Source organism: Saccostrea cucullata, unplaced genomic scaffold (genome assembly GCF_032062105.1).
Source record: "Saccostrea cucullata isolate Sc308-1 unplaced genomic scaffold, CSIRO_AGI_Scuc_v1 ctg13909, whole genome shotgun sequence".
NCBI classification, from domain to species: domain Eukaryota; kingdom Metazoa; phylum Mollusca; class Bivalvia; order Ostreida; family Ostreidae; genus Saccostrea; species Saccostrea cuccullata.
The window spans coordinates 1-7700 of NW_026920293.1; the positions used below are offsets into that span (position 1 = coordinate 1).

Genomic DNA, 7700 nt, shown 5'->3' on the forward strand with positions numbered 1-7700 from the left:
TGCTCTGCTCTTATTTTGTATATTGTTTAATGGACGTTGAGATTGAAAACTGTTCGTTATCTCCATATCCTTCTCCATCCCTATTTTGTTTTGTTTATTGGTATTTGAGCCTGAATACTGTTCGTATCTCAATATATTTCATTCCGGATTTTATTGGCCAAAGCTTGCAAAGTGATTACTTATTCGAGGAAAGATTTTACAAATATCACATACAATACTTACATCTCCTTCCTCAACATCTGAATAATCTGTGTCAGGATCTTCAAGTCGTCCAGTAAATTAATAGAAAAACAAAAATGAATTCGTTAAAACAATTAGTAAAGAAAGGTACCATGAACCATGAACGATTCACAGAACAAACCTTTTCTAACAAATTGAAAAGATACATGTTTAAAACCTCCAACTTTTAACAAAGTTTTTTCAAAAACCATAATATATCAAAAACCCTTTAAACCAAGTTTGCAATCAAAGCAGTATTTTGATGAAAAAAAAAACAAAAAATGAAGAACAATCTCAGGATTAAATTGATTTAATCTGTTAGTACCGAGGAAATGACACTCACATTCTTTCCAAAACAAAACCCCAAAACGCTGCAATCCAATACAAGTCACCAACTATACACTTTCCCAATTATCGTTGATGTCCCTGACATACCCCAAAAACTAGCTAGACATTGATTCAAAGAGAATTACGTTCATGTTATTATAAAAAAAGTTGTTAGTTTAGATTTTAAAAAATGTCTTATAGACTTAACGAGGCCGAGTCTAATTACCTCTGTCCTAGGGAGTTTGATATTTTTTTAAAAATTAAATTTTGATGTTATGTCTATTGTTTTAAGATTAAAAATATCGAATATTTGCCATCTCGATTTCTCAGGGTGGGGGGGGGATTCTCAAAAGTTGGCAATTTTTACTATTTGACCCAATAGGAATTAAATAGAAAAGCGCCAAATTATCATACTTTCCCATATTTATTGTTTTTCTGTCATAGAGAGCTCTTTTTCATTCCAGTAGATGAAAGTTCTTTTAAAAAATCACCAAACTGAGAAATTTCAACAAAGTTGACCATATAGGTTGGTCTAGCAATTAATAACTAAATTATTTTTATTCAAAGCCCAATACCTCTAAAATTGTCATATTACGTATGAATACACATCAGTGCAGGTGAATTATCGATGCATACGATTTTTTTATGTGTAAAAAACAATGTTTAGATTGCTAGTATGTTTCTTTGGATGTTTTGTCATCAGTTTTTAGTGTAATATCCAAAAGGTGACGTCGTTAGAGTCATTTCAGCGATTTTACCGAATTATTGTCGTAAAATTACATTTTCAGACCAGAAGGGATAACCCTGTATATCATATTACTAGTACACTATCTAGTTAAACCACTTTTCAATATTTTGATATAAGTTGCTTTAAGTGAGCATCATTTAGCGAGGATTAAATGACCAAAGATAAACATCATACATACCTTGCAGATCTTTGGCATTCGTCTGAAGGGGAAATGAATATAATAATGAATATATAGTTTCAAAATTGATACAATTTGTATTTTTAAAATATGTCTATGGTTAAATGAAATGTTCAAAATATATTTGCTTAAAGGTTATGCTCTACGTATGTACAATTTCTAAAACGAGGTAAATTATTGACAAACAAGTTGATGAAACAAAAATTTCAGCTGTTTCGTTTAAAGTTATTATTTCGGAAGCTTTATCATCGATAATATGACCTTGTCAGCAAAGACATTTATCATGGAGTTAAATAATGACTGACATTTTTCATACTAATTGTTAGGCCATTAATCACACACTGAATTAAAGACGGTCTTTTCAGATCATGACTGTTCTTTATCTCAATATATTTCATTCCGGGTTTTATTGGCCAAAGCTTGCAAAGTGATTACTTATTCGAGGAAAGATTTTACAAATATCACATACAATATTTTCATCTTCTTCCTCAAAATCTGAACAATTTGTGTCAGGATCATCAAGTCGTCCTGTAAATTAATAGAAAAAACAAAAATGAAATCGTTAAAACAAGTAGTAAAGAAAGGTACCATGAACCATGAACCATGAACGATTCACAGAAGAAACCCTTTCTAACAAATTGAAAAGATACATGTATAAAACCTGAAACTTTTAACAAAGTTATTTCAAAAACCATAATATATCAAAAACCCTTTAAACCAAGTTTGCAATCAAAGCAGTATTTTGATGAAAAAAAAAAAACAAAAAAAAAAGAAAACGAAGAACAATCTCAGGATTATATTGATTTAATCTGTTAGTACCGAGGAAATGACACTCACTATCTTACCAAAAACAAAACCAAAAACGCCTAAATCCAATACACGTCACCAACTATACACTTTCCCAATTATCGTTGATGTCCCTGACATACCCCAAAAACTAGCTAGACATTGATTCATAAGAATTACGTTCATGTTATTATAAAAAGAGTTGTTAGTTTAGATTTAGAAAAAAAACTGTCTTATAGACTTAACGAGGCCGAGTCTAATTACTTCGGTCCTAGGGATTTTGATAATTTTTTAAAAATTAAATTTTGATGTTATGTCTATTGAATATCGAATGTTTGCCATTTCGATTTCTCAGGGGGGGGGGGGGGGCATTCTCAAAAGTTGTAAATTTTTAATATTTTACCCAATAGGAATTTGTTAGAAAAGCGCCAAATTATCATATTTTACATTTTCAGACCAGAAGGGATTACAGATAATGTGCATTTTTTTATTAAAATCAAAATATTTGGAAAAGGTGTACTGTCGAACAAATGACTGCATAAAATAAAAAAGCTGCGCAAAGTCATGCACACTCGAATTAGACTCGGCCGCGTTAAAATTCACGAGGCCTCCCATGTCATTTTCAATATAAAGTTGAATTATCAAGAAATCAGCCAATCCAAATTCAAAGAGATGTCCAGTTTTTTGGCCAAGTGGTTCTTGAGAGGAAGATTTCTTTTATTAACCCACCCATGTTTGTATTTTCTTTATTATCTCCCCTTGTTAGGGGTTTGGCCCTTTATTTCAACAATTTAAAACCCCCTTTAACCTAAGGATTCTTTGTACCAAGTTTGATTAAAATTGGCTAGTGGTTTTTGAAAAGAAGTAAAAATGTGAAAAATTAACAGACGGACGGAAGGAAACAGACGGACGACGACAGAAAAAATGTATAGAAGAGCCAATTGAGCCTTCGGCTCGGGTGAGCTAAAAAAGTTATAAAATATTATTAAAAATTATTTTCTCTTCGAGTCGGATGTTAAATCGCCTCTTATTGAAATATTCATATCACGTGATCTCGCATGTCACAGTAAACAATGATCCAATATCGTGAATGAGCCAAAAGCATGATGGTTTACTACGTTTTTAAATACATCCACGTGGGTTAGGAAATTTGGATTGCGATTTCAAATGACTGCTGTAAAGCCAATTTACAATATTTTTTAAACGTGTTTGAGAAAAATACGAAGAATAGGTACTAATTGAAAATTCTACCTCGCATTAACAAACAAACTCAGTTTTCCTTGTTAAAAAGAAATTAAACCCCCCAAAAAACTCCAAAGTTAAAAAATTCAGTTTTTAAACTTGATATTTTTTCCATGATAAATTTATCATGTAACTGGTTGAATTAGTTGTTGCTCAGTTATTTTTTTAAGAAATTTAAACTCATGCATTTATTTAAAAAAAAATATTAGAGTTGCACGTTTTTTAAAATTACCTCTGTATTTATAATTCTTATGTGCATTGATCTAAAAGGTGTATTGAGTAGGATACTGTATTTTTCAAGTTGTACACGTTGTAAACATTGTCAATCGTGAGCACACCTCAGAGTTGGCTGCATTTTTTTGAGGAATAGTCACGTAAAATTTACTTTTCACTGACAGTAAGGAACGGGAAAATTGTAAACAATCGGACTTATATAATGGAGTGGGGGAAAAATCTCCTTTTTTTCATTGTTAATCATTTGATGACATTGTACATGTAAATGTGAACATGAGATTAGTAGATAATAATGTACATAATGCATTAAGCGTGTAAATTGCTTGGAAAAAATGCATCACGTCTTTCCGAGAGCAATTTTTAAAAACTAGCGTTTTCGAAAACCACATGTAGTATTTCATGTAGTAACCCATAAATGCATAAAATGCAACTCATTGAGCTGATTGGTCGATTTGTCAGTCACGTTAGTTTCCCCCCTAGTTCTCGCAATGCTTTTCCTGTGCACATGCCAGATCCAGCATAAACTTCAATCCTTCATAAATGTGCATTAGAATGGGGGGGGAGTTATCACGGGTACTAGTTGTGATATGACATATATTTTTTACCATCTATGTCTAGTCTGCGTATGATATGCTAGTCACACAAGCTGGTGATGTACAGTATTTTATTTTTACCTTTTGATAATGTACAATTACATTTTCTATACAGGTGTAAGCAATGGAACTTAAGTAGTCTCGACTTTTTATGTTATTTTGTATATATGTTTTTTGACAAAGTTTCAAAAAACTGCCTTTTACATTTTCATGTACCGGTACTCATTTTGCAGTTGTACTTGAATTGTTTTTTACAGGGAATGTTAATTTTGATTGTGTTTTTCCTCTGTCATTTATTTTCAGCCGCATGTTTTGTGCAATATTTTTCCGGAAAAAAATGACATTCAACTCTCTGATTATCTTATTTTCTATTGGCATTAGGCAGACATACATAAAAAAAAAACAGTAAATTGATAAAAAATAAGATAAAGGAAAACGTTATAATAAAGTTAGGCTGTATTAAATAAAATTGTTACAATATAAGTTTTAAATAATGTAAAGTTTAAAACGCTTTTCAGAACTCACACCTATATATATACACTCTTACTGCATTAAACTACCCATTAAAAGAGCTCTTTAGTGTGCAGTGTTTAGAGTGTCCTTAAAAGCGACATGAAAGGCTAGCTAGTACACGAAATGAAACATAATACAACCAATCTCTCAAAACCTGTAAACTTATCTATTTCTCTGCAAGTATTATCCACATACATGTTTTGTGGTTGAATAGGGAAAATTTGTTTCACGATAAGGATAAAATTTTTTATTCTTTTTACAAGCATAATGGCACAAATAAAAAAATGTTTTACGAATGAAATAAATTCTTTATTCAACAACGACAAAACCTCGAATTTTCTTTATTCTTTATTTCTTTTTTTCCCTTATTGTATGCGTGACGCATTGGTGTTTAGAGCGTCTGCCCTAGAGTCGCGAAGTAAAGAGCCAATCCTTAAACGGGTCGAGAAAACTACCTTATATGGATATTGTTGCGATTGCGCTCAGAGATGCTCAAAGCAAACAATTGTCTAATCCAGTGAATGAGCCGAAAAGCATGATGGTCTACTACATGTTTATTTTTACTACAGACACGTATGTCAGGGAAATTTAGGACTGAAGAATTCAGCTTACATTTTTTTTAAACGTGTTATGAAAAATACGAAGATCGGGTACTAAATAAGATTCCCCATGCTCACATTAACAAACAAAGTCAGTTTTCCTTGTTAAATTATACTTTGAAATACCGCTCACAAAGTCTTCACAAGTAAATAAGACTCAAGTGTTCTTAAAATCATATTTGTTTATGTGCCATGTTACTGGTTAAATTAGTTATTGCTCAGTTATTTGTTACCAGAAATTAAAAGTTGCATTGTATAAACCAAAAAAAAATCTTAACTTTTTTTTTTTCATTTACCTGTTATATATGTATAAACCCTCATACACATTGATAATAGAACGTGAGTAGCATAAATTTCGAATATATACGTTGGAAACAATGACAATACGTGAGCACACCTCAGAGATGATTGTTTTGGACCTATATAAGAATAGTCACGTAAAATTGACGTGAAATGACTTTTCACTGATAGCACAGCAAGGGGAAAGCTATAAACAAACGGACTTGTACAGTGGAGTGGAAAAAACCCCTAATTTTTATCATTGTAAATGATTTGTATATAAATGTGAGCATGGAATTAGTAGATAGTGATCTTCGTATTGTATTAAGTGTGTAAAATGCTTGGAAAAAAATGGCCTTTTAGAAACACACATGTATTTTTGTAGTAAACCATAATGCAACTCATTGAACCGATTGGTCCATTTGTCAGTCACGTTTGTTCCTCTCTTAACATTTATTCCGACGTCACAGAAAATAGTTTCCTCGACCTGTAAAATTGCGTGTTCGTGGAGACCGGTCCTTCGGATGACACTGTATATATACCGAGGTCCCGTGTTGCAATAGGTGCGCATGCTAACAGGGAAAAGATCCCTAACCCGCTCAACGGCACTGAGTGCTGAGTACTGGACAAAAGTTGCAGCTCTCCACCGGCAAGTGGTGGCGTCTCAATATGATGAAAAATCGTCTCAATATGATGAAAAATTCTCGAGAGGGACGTTAAACAACATACAATCAATTAATCGTTCTTCCTATTTAAAATTTTTTTGTTTACCTTTTTTATAACACAGTATTACAAGTTTTTGTCATTATATAGAGGTTAAAAGATTGAAAACATTGTAAGTATGAATTTTAACATTTTCTTTTTGAATGTCTGTTTTTAATCTTTTTGTCTGATAACAAACCAGGGAGTAATATTAACTACATTGTCGACAGAGGGAATGAAAATCGAGTATCTTGCTGCATTTCTGATATGCTCCTTCACTGTCACAAAATATCATTTTGCTATTCTTTCATACATAATATGACATAATATCAGTATAATCAAAAGATTAATTATCGTATATTGTTTTTCACAATTGAAAATATAATATAAAGTGTTTTCTATTCCAATTAGATTTTTCCAACTTACCATTGGAAGGACTGGTCGGCGCGTCGGATTCTTCTGACTAAGGAAAAAGTATACAGATTTTGTCTTTACTTATTTTTATTACTTGACTATATTTCGTTCATTATCAGAAGTTTTGAAAAGCACAAAATCCTAAAATTCTTAAATTTTGTTTCATTACAAAAAAATTGTGCAATTTGTAAAGCTTTGTATGTATTTAGCAGTTCTTAATTCACAGAGGATTCCGGATCAATTCTTCGATACTTTTGTTACGTAAATTCAATTGATATCAAAACCCTATTATGCATTATGAATGCATAATTCATGTTTTTCCTCTTAAACAATGTAAAACTATCTTTAATATGTTAATTCCACACGTTATTATTTATTATTCCATTTTTTTTTCAATAAACATTGCAAGTACATCCTACTCAAACAAAGTAAAGAGGAGCAATACCGTGTCTACTCTTCTTTGGCTAACATTCTGTATGTTAACATGGGTTTCTGATATATTTTATCTTTCTTACCGTATGTGGAGTAACACTTTCAAACCCACTAGAACCACTGGAATTACTGGAACCCTAGAAAGAAAAATATGCATCTAATAATAGCACTTTTGAATGTCTGTATTTCTTAGATTTAAGTGTGCATAAATATGTGTGTATCAGAGATAATATTTAAGCTGGTTAATGAGTATTTTGATTTTAAAAGTACTTACAAATATCTAAAACATTATTTTCTCAGCTTTATTAAGTTTCCAAATTAAATTTATTAAAATATCAAAATTACATATCAACATTTGTATATGACTTCTCTTACCGAGTTGTCAAAATTTTTATCTCCTTCCTGAAATTAAATCAACATACAAAAGATTCATT

General features: G+C 31.4%; 1 long non-coding RNA gene across 1 annotated transcript; it reads right to left on the reverse strand.

The window, feature by feature from the left end:
- Positions 1-1941: 1941 nt before the first annotated feature.
- Positions 1942-7404, reverse strand: LOC134246434 (uncharacterized). The gene is made up of 3 exons (XR_009987632.1): positions 7350-7404; positions 6847-6883; positions 1942-2000 (listed from the first exon to the last, which is right to left on the reverse strand). It is a non-coding gene; the product is annotated as an uncharacterized LOC134246434 (long non-coding RNA).
- Positions 7405-7700: the final 296 nt, after the last annotated feature.